The sequence below is a fragment of the Varroa destructor genome, unplaced genomic scaffold (genome assembly GCF_002443255.2).
Source record: "Varroa destructor unplaced genomic scaffold, Vdes_3.0 BEIS01000005.1, whole genome shotgun sequence".
In the NCBI taxonomy this organism is placed as follows: Eukaryota; Metazoa; Arthropoda; class Arachnida; order Mesostigmata; family Varroidae; genus Varroa; species Varroa destructor.
In genome coordinates, this window is record NW_019211458.1 from 27,167,624 (window position 1) to 27,183,569 (window position 15,946).

At 44.5% G+C, this 15,946-nt stretch overlaps 1 protein-coding gene and 1 long non-coding RNA gene across 4 annotated transcripts in view; one reads left to right on the forward strand and one right to left on the reverse strand.

The window, feature by feature from the left end:
* LOC111251736 (protein rhomboid-like) overlaps positions 1-6,383 on the reverse strand; it is a 16,853-nt gene extending 10,470 nt beyond the window's left edge. The window contains exons 1-2 of one of the 3 annotated variants that reach the window (XM_022808647.2): positions 6,244-6,383; positions 4,573-5,932 (exon numbers count right to left, since the gene is read on the reverse strand). The gene's annotated coding sequence lies outside the window, so the exon portion shown is untranslated. Of the gene's footprint in view, positions 1-2,398; positions 3,263-4,572; positions 5,933-6,243 lie in introns of those variants that run through there. The other 2 variants (XM_086990347.1, XM_022808648.2) reach the window with 2 other exon arrangements.
* Positions 6,384-6,543: 160 nt separating this feature from the next.
* Positions 6,544-10,235, forward strand: LOC147755488 (uncharacterized). Its single transcript, XR_015328588.1, has 3 exons — positions 6,544-6,650; positions 6,738-6,828; positions 9,098-10,235. It is a non-coding gene; the product is annotated as an uncharacterized LOC147755488 (long non-coding RNA).
* The last annotated feature ends 5,711 nt before the right edge of the window (positions 10,236-15,946 follow it).

Below are 15,946 nucleotides of genomic sequence, written 5' to 3' on the forward strand. Positions count from 1 at the left end.
ATTTATCTATTTTAACTAGAAAACGTAGAGATTTCATTGTTCGAACTAGGATCCAGTAAATAAGTTAAGCAATCCGCTATAGATCAGCTCTCATTGTAGATAATGTCACCTCGTCATTGTTGCCGCTTAACCTGCCTATGGAGCAGCTCAGTATATGCAGATTTCTTATGCCTTTTCCACTGCTTGTACCTTTACTGGAAAACAATGTGTACTTATAGCGAATATTTGATTCTGTAACGTTTCCATGCCCCTCGGGTTAGCGGACGAGTGAACAAACTAGTCGTCGGCTTGTTGATAAAAAGATAATTCATTGAATTGGAGAGTCTGGAAGGCTGATATTTATCAACGAAATCAAGACACTTCTGCTGCTTCGTGGTTTAAGAGTAGCCCCCAGCCCGCCAGAGCGTATTGCCACCAGAAGAAAGTCAACAACTCAGTGAACTCTCCCGTTGTAATGAAGTTGCTCTGTCGTCGAACATACGTCTACGCTTAGCGCAGGTGTGAGAACGATTGTGAAGTCGTGTTTCACCCACTTCTCCCCCGATCCCGTCTCACCCCCCGGGCTCACCTCCATCTCAAACCACTTCAACACCGCTGCGCGGACACACAAAAATACTACTAGCTACGATAAATACGATTGTGGTAGTGATAATTGTAGAGAGTTTACGCACCGCATACCTTCGTTAAGTTACGACAGTAACATATATATGTTGTTGCTATCCCTGCTGGCGATTTAGTACAATGTCATGAAAATCAGGTCCAATGGTGCTGGATGTAGTAACTAGAATTGTTCCATAGGATATTTATCCATTCAGTTTCTCTGACCCGTCTAAGGAAAGAACTGACACCGCCTGGCCACAGGACTTGTGATAACCGAAGCTAATCAGCATTGGCGACTACGATATATATCTGCGTAACAGACAAATAAGCTGGCGGTAAGTGAGTCATGGACGAGAGCTTTTGTACATTGATTTGAGATCTCGCGTCTGCCCCAATATACCATCACATATATATATTTTGCTTTTCGTTTCTACCTTCGCCTCCACGAACACAGCACCAGTCAAAATACACTGACGGCCATTAGTTACGAAAAAAAGTGCGCCACCAATTGTCTTATTAATAATAAACAGTCTAAAAAATAACGAAAAGCAGTAGAACGTTTCGCCTGACCATATACCTATGATAGAATACTCTGCTACCGTTATATGGCAGTAGCAGTTATATTCGTTTCGAGCGCAAACATACACTGACACACAAAAAATAAATCACTTACTTTTATGCCTCAGCTGCGGATCTTAGTAGTCAACGCTGAATGAATCAAAATAAAAAAGGAAGAAAAAAAACCCAAATAATTACAGCACCAAAGCGATCCGTGTGATGGCTTTGTATTATAGATAAATTCAAATTAATTTTATCTTATTGTCGTGCTATTTTGCTGCTATGCCTCTCATGAATGTTTCCGCCCCTGTATTTGCCTCCACCTCGCGCGGCACCGACACCCACGCAATTTACATTGATGTCTTCCTCTTCGTTATCGCCGTCGTTGTTGCCTGCGTTCCCGATATTATCTCATTATCCTATTTTATCTATTGACAACAGCCACCATTGCTTCGGAAACAATATAGATAATGTTGTTCGCCCGGACGGCAGCCGACGTCAACCTGCCGCCAAAGACTCACTAGAGGGGACGTGGTCGAGCAAGATCAGCCAAGCAAGTGATGACGTTGGCTAGCAGGCGAAAAAAAATAGTTTCTAATAGTAGAACGATGAATTTACTACGTACTAGAGCACTTTTTAATGCTACCAGCAGCCGGCTGCGGTCCAAGCGCTGTGTGCTACCAACGTGACAAGCCACGTCACGGTGTAACATCGACGAAATAGGAGCGGTAGATGGCGTGGCCGGCTACTCTCGACATAGAAGCCAAGAGCTACTTCCTACGTAGGCTACAACGGGAAAGATTGCCATTTCGCTTATTGTTGCTGATAGCTCGCAGCGTGTTAATGCCAGGACGGACAGCTCATTCGCGCAGGGGCGCTGACAAACGGACAAAAGGGCTGTGTTGGAGAAAATCAAACAATAAAAAAAGCAAGAAGACCACCTAATAAAAGTAGTAGTCTTTGATGAAGGCCAGGCCGTCAAATCGGCGGGGATCGGTGGCTTCGACCAGTAGAGCCACAATGACGCGTGCCGCCGTCGCTTTTCGAATCGAATTGATTATTTTATGGAAGTCCAACTACATCGGCAAGACCGGGAAAAGGAAAGGCGGCTACAATGGCGGAAAAATAGGATTCAACCACAAACAAACCAGTACTGGTCCTGTCAACATCAGCAATAATTTTATCAATAACATAGCAACTTGGTGGTCAGTTTTCCCACCGTGTGTCCCATTGTAACGACCTGGTAGCGCTGTAACTTTTCATCAAAAGCGAGTAACTTGTTGTAGCTATCGATTGTGCCTAGAGCGAACGGAGCGGTGTCACACAAGATGTACCCGATTGCTAAACGGATTCCACTGACTCGGCGGCTTTGGACCAGCGTAACCTTCTCCTTGTTCCCTGCATCGTCGTTACGGCTCCGGACGCGCGCACGTCGACATCTCTTCGCTTTGTTCACGGGGGAAGGGGGGTGTAATGCGCCAGGTTCTAAATGACGCCTGGCGTCTGTTGTTCGCTGACGTTGTTATCCAAACAGTTGATGTTGTTACTCCTCGCGCGAAGACGCCGTTTCTTCTACTCCACACCGAACGAACATCATGAACCAATGAAAAACTGGCCGGGGTTACACTGTCCACACAGTAGAATGGATGATCGAAACGAAAACAAGCTCCATAGTGCCATCGAGACAACAGGCGATACTTTGTTCCGAAAGAAAAGTGATGAAGATGAACGAAAACGACAAGAAGCAATAAACCTCTCCGCAATATCACTATAACAGCCGCCGCCGCCGCCGCAGCCGCCACTGTTATTACTACGTAGCACGATACGCGCATTCTGTCGCACTGGCCCCCACCACGGTAGGTATGGCGGATAGCATATCGTATGAAGCTTAAGTCGCTTGATGCCGCTTTACGCCACTGTTGCGAACAGCGGCAATACCGATAGCAACGGCGTCAACCACCGAGATTCAATAGCGCGTACAATATTGTTTGACTTGCGGTTTCGTGTCGGAACGGACTATAAGGCGCCGGCCACGATGGCTAAAAGTTTGCCCGCTTGCCAGGCAAAATCTGCACTATGATGAGCGACACACCAACCGGGCGGCAGTGGTGACTAAAATCAAATGATCATTGGCAAATGGCGAGCATTGTTATAGCTGCTGGCGGCGGTGTCGCTGCTGTTGTTACTATGTTTGTCGTCGTCGTCGTCGTCGTCGTCGTCGTTGACGCCAGTTGAATCGAGGCGTCCACGTAAAGCACAACTGACACGCACACAGGCTGTGAAGTGGATATAGAAAAAGGGGAATACAACCGTGCTATTGGTAGTAATAATAACAGTGACTGTCATTTGTGTAGGAGTAAAATTGAGATAGTAACATTGAAATGCGCAACGCGCCGTCATCATCATAAGGATCATCGTTATGATAACAACCAAGAGTCAGCAAGGGATGGTAAGAGTCGTATCGGTAGCGGTAGTAGAAAGTATGAAGAATGAGGAGATTTTTGTTTTACACGGGGAGAAGGCAACACCGATGTTAAACAGGGCAAATGAAGACACAGAGAGAGAGAGAGAGAGAGAGAGAGAGAGAGAGAGATGAAGATAAACGGGGCGGGGAGGGGCAAGAGCAGATGGATTCCCGATCGGATAAACGGGTAGCAACGCAGAAAACAACTCGGCAATTCGACTACCGTTCACAACGGTCGGAAAAAGTAGATAAAGGGACAACGAATTTTTTTCTTGCAACTACTACAAAGCGTCTTCATATTTGGTGATGGCGAAAGCCTATTTGGCTGTGGTTAAACACTCGCTCGACTGTCTGCCCCTGTCATAGTAATTCAATTGTTATTGTATTCTGTCGTCAAGCCCTTCTTTTCAAGCTGTTTACATCAATGTCAAAGAGTTCCGTGAAACGCATGGCTTTTGAAAATTTCGGAAGACGCGCTTACAAATAGAATCTCAAGCGACAATCTAACCAGCAAGGTAGACCACAGAGGGGTACAACGCGAACAGGAGGCTGAACATAATCAGCACTGTGATGATCTGTCACGTCTGATGACCGCTCTGATAAACGTCGTTTTCTTCACGGAAATCTTCCTAAAGTTATCGTATGCATTCTATATTAGACCAGTAGATAGGGTAGCATACAAAAGCAGATCTGGAGGTAACATTTTCACATAGCTCAGCATTTTGCACCTAGAAGCTGTGTAATCGTGGAGTTTGTCATTGCTTTTCCGTTAAGCTTTATACTATCGAAAGGTCGAAGAAAATATCTGAAGTATTAAGTATGGTTCAGAGTGTACTTTCGTAAACTTTATGATTCATTAAGATTTATAAATAGTTAATATCATTGAAATTGCGTGCGACAACGTAACAGTGTGAACCATTTACTGTTACCTTGTCTTTCCTAATTCTTACCAAGAGATATCCGATATATTGATGTATCGTTCACACAGGTTTCTCGCACTTTTTGCGTTATTTTGTTCTCGTCGTCAGGCTACGCATAGCACCACGCTGAACTTCTTGTATCGTTTCGTAGTCAATCAACACACTTCCTCCTCAGAATATTCCTCTACACACCACTCACAATGACTGATTGACTCACTCACGATGCTTTCACACTCTAATCCATTTGGCGGCTGGGCCTAGTTTCCCCGTTCGTCGTCAAATCTACTCTGAAAAAATCCCGATCGTTCGGGGCCTGGTCTATCCTCTGGCTCCGCCTCCCAGCTTCGGTGCTCGCCAGAGGAGAGGGTACTGCCGGAGCACTACGCAATCCGATTGGTGGTTGAATCACCGGCAACCAGCACAGCCCGCGCGAACAAGCCGGTTCAACAAAGCGGCCGTACAAAGATCGCCCGGTGGCACGCGTCAGACACGCGAACGAGCCAAGACCCAACAACCAACCAAGCGACGAGGCGAATCCGATAAATCGAAGGAGCTGCCGCCTCCACTGCTGCCGCTACTGCACCTAGTAGATCCTGGACTGACAGATCCTAAGCAGATGCCTTGAACGGTGTCGAACAAGACACAATTCACAATCCTCCTGATTTGACGGGACCCGCAGCCGAGCCGTGGCTGAACCCTAGTCGGACGCTGGCTGGGCGGGGGGGGGGGGGGGATCTGTATCTTGGGTCCCGTAGCACAAAAAATACTTACTCTACCCACGAAATCTGGGTGGAATACTACGCTCCTGACAGTTTCATAGGCAGCAAGATAAGATGAAGCGACGAAACCAACAGGAGGTCGAGGGGTTTTCAACGTGTCGAGCTATACCTGGTCTTGATCATGTGGAGCCAAGACTGCACTTGGTACTGCCAAATGTGCCTTGGAACTGGCGCGTGCCTCCAAACACACACAGATATAGACACTAACGCACATGTGCATGAGAAGCGTCTGATGTATTCATATAGTGATGTACATATATTTACATATATACATATATATGGCTGTGGCGATGAATAAGCGCACACGCACTACCAATTGCCGGGCTGATCAGTGGATTCGAAAAGCCCTAAGTCTTGCCCAGCTGGCTGTACCAAGAACTCGACAGATGCTGCTGTTGTTGCTGGTCCACCGAGGGTCGAGTGGCCAAAGACATTTGGTTGGTCAAGCGGCGTTGGCTAATTGGAGCCTCGATCAGAGCCACAGGGTTGCATGCTCCTTCAACCTTGAACGGTAATCAGCGGCTCAGTTTCATACCGCTGTTCGATGGTCATACAGGCTAACGCGCATGGCACAACGGCTTTCGACAATCGTCCATCTATGAGACACTCTTCTATAAAGCAATGTAAGAAAATACGTTACGAAAGATTCCAGTCTGCACGAAATTGATGGCCACTACTATGAAAAGCTGGACATTGTTCGCAAAGCTGAAACGGTATCCTCTTGGCATTGAATATTGCTAACCTATACGCTTACTAATCCTAGACTTAAAACAGGCTTCGTGTTGGAGGCCAAGCATTGTTTCGGACGCTGAACTTTAAGCATTTCCTTACATCTCCAAAGTTGGCCATTATAGGAGTTCAGAAAGCGACAAATATTTGGAACAATGACAGCCCATATGACAACATGTATATTAATAATCACCTAAACTTTCTGATACCCTACGTTGTCCAGAGCCATACCGGATTACTGCTTAACTTTCACGGATGCTTCAAAACCTTATCTAGATCACTTTCACAAAGCAATGCCATAAAAAAATATATATATAGTTTTCACAAGCTGGGCCCCACTATGACCAAGGGTTATTTTGGTCACACTGTACAAATCCACTTTGCACTCAACGACGTCTTCCTTTCGTTTCGAATGCATTTTTTCGTAAGCGAACCATTTAATATATACCAAAGTAACTAAACTAGGTAAAACTGTTTGGTCGCCCTGATGGGTAGTAGCCATTCGGTGCACGGGATGGGAGCTTCCAGATTCAGCTGGTCTGCTTTCAATACGAGCAACAGCCGGCTGTCCGCAGCGATACATTGGCAAGAGTGAAAAAGGTTAGTTACTTCACAGTATCTAGTCTAGGCTTTGCTGTTTATTTCTCTCTATATCTCTCTCTCTCTATAGCGGTCCATTCATTTCAGTCTCCAGATGATCGGTTCTGTCTGGGTGACAAAGCCATAGACCGCTGGAGGGCTGACAGCGACCGTTCGTGTTAGTTGTCACCGGTTAAAGGTAATGTTGGGTATTAAATTTCTTGATAGCAAACAGGTCATTTTATACGGTTCCTGCGAGCAGTACGGAGAGCATAGATAAATCGTTCTCAAAGCGAGTTACGTATGCGGACAAATGTCGATTTTCATATATTTACATCCTTCAAAAAAGCTTAGAAAAATAATATTTCTAGACGGGTATATTTAGAGACGTCACTTTACTACAATAAAATAGGTGTACATTGGGACACAAGCTGACCTGTACTGGTTTGTGTCTGGGCGAGACAGTTTCACTAGGTTTCACATTTTACTCGAAGAGGTGAGCTACTACCTCTACGAGATCGTTGCTTTTGGAATGAGATCAATTATCTCGTGGATGACAGTCGAAGAGCGCGATGCCCCCCTCCCCTTTTCAACTAAAGAATGAGATGGATGTCTAGCGGATTGACGAGGACGGCAGATCGTTTGCGGGGTTGTCACAACTTTTTGTGTGCGTTCGCAGCTTCCCTGCCCTTTGCCGTTCTGATAATTTTCGGCACCCCTCGCACTTACATCGCAGGTTTACCGTCGCTACCTCCCGCCGAGTCCACAGCTTCGGCGGCCTTCGTTTATGGCTGGAGCAATCCGACCGGTCGAATTGCCCTAGGCGCTGTCAACGACTTAACTCAATTTTCCGTTTTCGCGTACGCCTACACTCACTTCGCGTATCAATCGAGCGTTTCTGTAAAGAGATATAAAGCAAGAGATAAAGTGTTTATGTATGACCAGCAAGAATATGGGTGGTTGTTGTTGTTGTTGTTCCGCGTAACAAAAATAAAATGCAGAGAGTGTCCTCGTCGAAGGTCCTCGTCCCTATTAGGGCGTCGGGCAACCGAATTTCAACCTCCGGACGTTTCCCTGTTTGAATGCCTACAGCCTCCGCACATTTACAGCTTATTAGCGCATCCTTTTGTTCGGTGCCCTGCGATGAGCTAAAGTGGTTGAGTCTCTTCTTTCTTCGCTGGATCGTGATGGTTAGAATCGCTTAGTGAAGCTGAAGGGAACGCCAAGGGTGAACACCGCCAACAACATCAGCAAGAAAAACTACAACAGCAAATGGGTCGGCAAGATTTCTCAGCTCATCATATTCTAGCTCGGGATTAACCTCACACTTCCTGGAACAGGATGAAGACTCTTGAGACCCGCAAGGCTTCAACAAGCTCGGCTGTAACAGCAGCAGCGGTAACGCAGCTTTCAGTTAGGCAGCACCTCGAGTCCACCCTCAATACACAACCAGCAAGACTAAAATCGCTTCCTCAGAACTGAGGCTTGGTACCGCTTGTTAACAGACAAAAGCAGAAGATGCAGGATCTGAATATTGGTTACACCTGTACACCACGCCGCCATAGGGCAACCCCTGAAGTTAGTCGAGCGGAGGCGGAGGTGGCTCTCGTCTTTACAGAAGAATCACTTGAACGTTAATTCCCACTGAAGGATCAATGTCTAGTAGGGGGCAAACCGATAGGGCGATCGGCTTAAAAAGCCACTGCTAAGGAAGATACATACGTAGTTCACCTACTCCTCAACCTATCAAAACCTTTGAATTACAATGACCTTTTTTATGTATATTTGTTAATAGGAAACGATTATCTCTTATTAGATAATCAGCGGTCGAAAGCACACGAAGGGGGATAAATGGAAGCACACGAAATGAATAGGTTAATTTCACCGTTCGGAAGGCCTTCATCTAGTCATAGTATAGCACTTAAATTCTGTATAACAAGCCCCAAGATCTGAAAGACCAAGAAGTATCAACCTTTAGCTGTCAGAACACAAAAATGTAGCCAGTAATCGAAGAAATAATGGTCTTTAAAATGACTGTTAATTTCTAGCTCTTTAACAACTTTTACGCAACTACACCTGCTGTGTATTCTTGAATGCTTTCCACCTTGCGCAGGGAAATCTACTCTTTGGAATAATGAGCCATTTTGGCTATGCTCAATAATACCCTTCAGAACCTCGAAAAGTCTCTAGGAACGAAATAAACTGTAAGACACCACCGTGTCCTCTAACGCGTATTCGCGTTGTAGGTCCATCCCTGTTCCCTCGATACCCATAGCTCTCTCTCTCTCTCTCTCTCTCACTCTATCTCTCTCTCTAACTTTATGGTATCTATACATGTAACAAGAAATTGGCTCGAGCAAAGAAACACACAACTGTGGTACTACTGAAAGCCCAGATTCCTAGAAACTCTGCAGCAGGGGCGTCGTGAAGAATCATATAAATGAATATCACAATCCGCACGTTCACAGGCACAGAACACTGCGATCCCCTTTCGTATCGCGTTTCCTGCGGCCGTCAGCGTAGGATTGATTCTTCTGCTGTGCATATCCTTGTTTTTGAGTTCCCGGAACGCGGCACTTTGAAAAGATCGGGCGAAGCCGTAGGGCTGAGTAGTCGGCAAAGAAAAACTCGCGAAGTCTTTCTTTGTCGATTGCCCTCACCACCAGCTCCCTGTATTTCTGCGCCTTTACCTGTGCCTGAAACGTGCCTAAAGTTTCACCGCGGTACAGCCATGGGAAGATGAGATCGTACAAAGGTATGGCGAACTCAAGTACCGCAGGCGTATTTGCAATATGTAGGCAATATTAAACTGTAAATAACCGCTTCATTGGAAATATGAAACAGATAAGAATAGGAAGTTAATTGACCATCGTTCATCCGATGTTGGATAGAATATGCGCTGCTACACGAAAAATGCTTTAAAGACATTGTATGGGAATGTAGATCTATTTGCCTATGGCTCTTTCAATGTCAACCGATTACCGAAATGGGAGAAAACGTCGTCATTGGTGGGCTTCCTATGCCTAATGAATTCGACATAAATACTAACACAAAATTACCTTCTAGGAAATAGCCTTTCAAATAACAGAAGGTTTTAACATGGCCTGCACGCCCACAGCGATGCAATCGAGGAGCGACTTTAATCGAAGCCAATCAAAATTTTCCTCCATCCGTTTCCGTTCCTACATCCGTTCTAATTGGGTATGATACTGTGTATTAGGCCACCACAACCTACGATTCAGTGAAGAGCAAGCTATAGAAATTGGAATTGATGGTAAAAATAGCGAAAATAAAGAACAAAATGTAATATGAATACACTTATACAGAATATCCGATACCTGCCATCATCAGCTATTGTATTTATTTCCCAGTATAATATGTCTCGACTTAAATTCAGGTTTATCCCATATTCAGTTATGTGCGACCTAATGGTACAAACGGTTGATTATACCTTGTATAAGTTCATATAGTTGTGAAGACGAAGCTAGTTGTATTTATTGGGGTAACGATCCTGACCAGACCGGAAATGTGGACGTTCAACAAATAAAACAATTATTTATCTAAATAAACTCTATAATAGCATATAAACGTATTTGGCAGATCAATACAGCGTATTTTATAAGTATATATTGTCTTTATTTGCTTACATAGGCATGTATTAATAATTCGAATTATGTGCCGCCATTTGCCCTTCTAGTAGTTTGTTGTTTGACCCCTCGATTTAGCTTGCAACGAATGCAACGACTCCGAGCAACATCATCGTTTGAAGCTTCGCAACTGCCGCCACATCGTATGCTCGTTGCAACGTCACTCTTCAAAACCATTGAAACAGCTTTCATCACAAGCCCTATGTTAGCTAACGTTCTCGTCTGAGGCAGACTTGTATTTCAGGCAGTCTCTAACCGATATATAATGTAATAGAGACAAACCCCTCTCCGCCGGTGACCCCGCCGAGGCTAAATTTGGTTCAGCGCTGGTTCAAGCTCCGTAGCTGGCACGATCCCAGCAAAAGTTTCGCTCTCTCGAAGTTTCAAACAGGATTTCCTGCAATACAGGAAGGCCACGGCCGTTGCTTCAGCAGTGACGGCGATGGGGAGATGATCTCCTTTAGTCAGCGCTGCTACAGTGCGTTATGGCCAATACCGTGCCATTGGCACTCCGCGGGGTTGGCTGCGTTCAGTTCGAACTCTGTGCTTCGAAATTGAAGCTCCGAACCTCAAACCTAACCTGCAAACTTTTGCTTCAAGCTCTACTATACCTTCGGCGCTTGCGCTCTTCGTTCTAACTGCCGTCGTCCTGCTTGTGTGTGTATAGTTTTTCTAATATACGGAGATGGTGCGCTGCGAGAAAGAAAAATAACAGTGACGCGTCTGCTCATTTCCAAAAGGGAAGTGTGCGCCTGAGGAGCTGAACACTCGGAGCTGTCACCTCGGCTGTTTCCTTGGATCAGAGTATCTGATCGTGATCCGGCTCATGACCTGATCCAGCCTTTGGGCTTGCAAGGAATATCAGCTACCGCAGTCAGACATACAGCTCACAGTGAGCACAGAAGGCTCTATCAGTTTCTGGTTCGGCGATATGCCCGTCCATCGTTGCGGAGGAGGCATAGCACTGCCACAGTCCCGATCTCGACAGAAAGAACTATAGTAGACGCAACAATGACATTGTTTTACAGGGAAAGACAATCGCTATAAATAGAACGTATCGACTGAATCAGCAGCCTGAAAGTTGCTTCTGCTTGTTTAAGCTTTCTCTTGAAACCGGTAACAAGTACATCTGTCTGAACTATTCAAAGGCTGTTACTCCGCTGATAAGCGATGATGATTGAAATAGGCCATTAGAAAGCTTGTGATAACGATACAGAGAAGCACGCTCGCGTAGATGACAATGCGTTGCAGAGAAATCGAAGCTACGATGGGGTGAGCTCTGTTTGTTGTGATGAGATATATCTTTATCTGGATCGCTCATATTTGTATACCAATATAATACGTAATTACGCTGATAACGAAAATGGCAATAACAATAATGAACAAAAAAAAATGTTATAAACCTATGCTGCGTCCTGACACGTTTATACTTGTTATCTATGACGACTTAGACTAACTTTCGAACGCAAGCACACGTCACGTAGATGTATCACAAAACCCCATCGTATCGGAAATGATTATGACAACGGCAGTTCGTTCTCTGCAGGATATTGGACCCTACGACGATCGTTACTGGATAGGCGCATTTAGAGTCTTTCTGGTGCCATAAAAGTAGTCATCGTAGTAGTTACGTTCGATGGAGTTGAACTTTGATTTAGAGGGACAAATGAATGATAAAGTTGTTATCCTGCCTCTCCGTTCTTATACAGATAACAAACATTCAACTTATTGTCGACGTTTAAATGAAGCACTACCAGGTGAATTTTTTCCCTCAAGATAGTAACAATGGACAGCGTTTCAGACTTTTGCCAAATGTCTCCTTACGTTACAACACCAAGCTGACAAACACTTCATGGCTATTGGTCCGATACAAGGTTAAACAGGAAGGTTCGTTACCCGGGATAGATAACTTCGAGTTCTATTTCGGGTTAAGTAGCAGTTTACGTAGTGACATTAGCAGGCTACTTTCTAGTTTAATTTCTCCCCAGTTACAAATTAGTCTTAGTTCCATAGAAGCAAGCCTTGGCGGTTACTTACTAACCTTCCAGCCTATACGATACGGCCTTTACAGTTCCTCTTTCCTTACGATTTTCACTTAAATCGTTTTCCCGCATTGCTAACACAAGCAGCAGCTGTGTAATATTGACGCATGTTACCCAACGATCAGGTAACTTGGGCCGTTACTTTTCTATCCTGATGGTCGTTTCATCGATTTCTTCTATAAAACTTGTTTATTTACTCTATTCCTTATTCTAACCGTCGACTATTATATTGTAAGCCGCTAATATTGGTAATAACCTTGTCGTGTCTGGCTCTCAGCCCGAACGCAGAGCTCAAAAAAGGCAGCGGGCAGCTGGTAACAACGCTGTGTCTTTGTTCCCCCCAAAGTAGCTATTGCTATTACCAGACCTACTTTTTTTTTCGTCTACAGAAACACAATACTGTAGCCCCCATGCAAAGTGGCCATTGTAGGGCAGAGAACAATACCCACCGACTACTTAGTCTCGGACCCCCTGTGCCGCGTTGTCTCCGCTATACTTGCTTATCTACCTTGCCACATGGTATAATCTATAATTGCAATATGCTATTCACAGCATAATGGCAATGCTTGCTTTTATACGCTATGTGCTATATATATATATGCATTTTTGTTGAAAGATAAACAGCGCGGCACTGGCAAAATTTGACCAGATGCCAGAGTCTGGTTTCCCCAACGTTGTAAGTCAACCACCGGCCGAGCCCACAGAACAAACACGCGACTCTGCTCATCATTGAGTGACTGTTGTTGATATCGTTGTCCATTTACCTACAGTTGCCGTACTACGCTGACCAACTATTTTGGTTCCTCTATTATTAATTGTTATTTAAATTCGTAGCTGGATATAATAACAGTATTATCATGTTAATGATAACGTTATTATCTTGTTGCCGCTGTTACAGATTCTGAAAGTCAAATGAAGAGCAGTCACTCATACGTCAGGTCAGGCCAGATCAATTCAATGATGGTCTATTGTGTTTCATGGCCGTAACGGCGAGGCAGCACTCGGCACTGTAACAGTGTAGGTAATAATCAAACAACATATTATCGTCGTTGGGGTTTAAAGTCGTATGGTTTAGCTAAAATCAATCGCGGGTATCATTTGAAAGCTGGAACTGTTCCGGAACGCGTGTGTTCAAGATGAGTGAATTGTTCTACAAAAAAATTGCTAATTTACAATTTTTATTTCGATGAAGGCGCAGGCCTATGCTGCTCAGGCCAATAAAAAATGGGTTGTGTTTTTGCTTAAAGTCCGTTATCAAAAGGAACATCCCGAGGGTGGTCTTGTCGCTAGATTGCTCCCCACAGCGGTTGACTAATTACAGAAGAGATTTTCACTAAAAATGAAGTAAAACTGACACGCGAGTGAAATCGACATGGTATGATTAAGGAAAATAAACATCTACCACCAGACAGTTTTAAAAAATGCAGGCTACAAAAAGAACTCGATGTTTGGGTGCCACACAAGATGGCTCCCGATTGGAAACAATCCGACCGTATTTCGATCTGGGAATATACTCAGGAACGTAATAAGATCGAACTATTTCTAAGACGATTGTTTACGGGTGATGAAAACAATAATATGGGAATAGAAAACAAATGTACTTTACAACCTGTGGTAGAGGTCAGACCGACTGCCAAAGATGGTGATGCTGAAATTCGAAAGGAATCATATACTATGAGTTGTTGCCGCATGTTAAAACGATTAGTCAGAATTTCCACCGCCAATAACTAGCAAAATTACAAGAAGCCATTAAAAAAACATCGACCGAAACTAGTGAACGGAAAAGGGTCTTCCGCCATGACAATGGCAGATCATATACATGTTCAGCTAGCCGGCAAAATTGAGAAAACTTGAAGGGGAATCTTTATTGTGTTAAGATAAGGCTATGATTTGTTTCGACCGCTGCAGAACTCCTTCAATGGTATTCACTTAGTCTCAGCTGAAAAATACTAAAATCAGTCGTCACAAGTTCCCATTTGGAAATCGTACAAGTTCCACAGTTGTGGGACTATGGTGTTACCAGAAAAATTCAAAAAAGCCATCACTCGAAATGGCACATATCCACATTTCCTTGAAGTATAAGAAAATATTATCTTTGCTTTAAAAACGGTTAGTACTTTTTGACAACTCATATACAGTGCAGTATAAGGGGGGGGGGAGGGAGGGAGGGAGGGGGTCTAAAGATATGTATGACAAAGGGGTATTTTTTATTGTTTTTTTTTTAACCACTTTTATCTCTAAATTTCTAAAGTGATGAAGTCAACTCAAAAGATAATAATTTATAATAATGAAATGATAAAAAAAAGCAAAGTGGATCAATAGCTTTATGGAGCAGCAGCTGTTTCGGTAAATCGTCTGCTCAAGAACGATATTGATACAGTTAATCAGTAACTAGAAAACGGGACGCGTTCATCTTCAGTGCCTCTACCCCACCCAATGTGGCGAGTCCAAGAATATATGGCTCTCCTTACACGTATCTGTAGTCAATGCATGGCAATAGAAATTATCGCTCCGCGATATACAGTCATTCAGTAAGTGATGTATTTTTCCGCAGTCATTTCAAAACGAACGTTAATTTACTGATTATTACAGATTCAAGATGATTGCACACGCTTTTGAAGCTTATAAATGATTAGTGCATTATGGATTATCTCGTACTATTGACTGGACAATGAACATAGGTAAAAGACCTGTAGTTGCCTATCTGCAGAACTGCAGAGTATCATCTATAGGTCCCCGGAAAGCTGAAAATTCATTTGAAGGCTGTCCACGTTTGAAATTCCATATGATAGTACTATGCCAGCCCGATCATTCAATCCAATGCTGAAAACTACCTACGCTAGCTGAACGTTCATCGCAATCTGACTCCTATTGAATTCTCCCTTTCCGTGACGCGATGCGAAGTTGTCCAAGTGCCGTGTTGCCGTCGCTTGCTGCGCGGCACCAAAAGACTCTCCAGCTAAACGATCCACCTCCGCGTTACTGCTAGCTTTTGCCTTTTTACTGGCCGCGCTGGTTCGCCTCGTTTTCGTCCATCGCTTACCGATTCGAGACTCGAGGGCCAACGGACGACGCAAGGAGTGGCTCTGCTCTAATGGCTCTCCGCGCCATTGAACCGCACGGAGTCACACCGATGGGATGGAAGATCCGGTTCAAAATTGCCGCCGCCGCTGCTTCTACCGCGCTGAGACCAATATCACACTACTGCCACCACCCGCTATATTTCTGCTGGCCGTCGCCACTCTTCTGAGACCAGGGCCTGTCGTTCACAAAGTCAGCGTCGTCGACAGACCGGCAGACCATATCCCCAAGGCCCTCACTGTACCTCGATCTTTCTCATTTTTCGCTGCCAACAACGAAAAAGTTTTACGATAGCGGTAGTGACAACAGCGTGCAGCGGCCGAAGGGATTGCGCCACGTTGTTATGACTACGCAGCGCTGGACCGCATATGAGTTTCATACAGTTCTCATAAAAATCAAGCGAAGCAGCCTCAACCGCGATCGCTGTCTGTGTAAACGGCGTTTCCGGCTATCGGCCATCTTTGTCCTTAACTTTAGGACATGAAGAGTCAACACATGGGCGGACTTAGCTGACCGCTACAATGATTCCAAAAGGCAATTCTAGCAC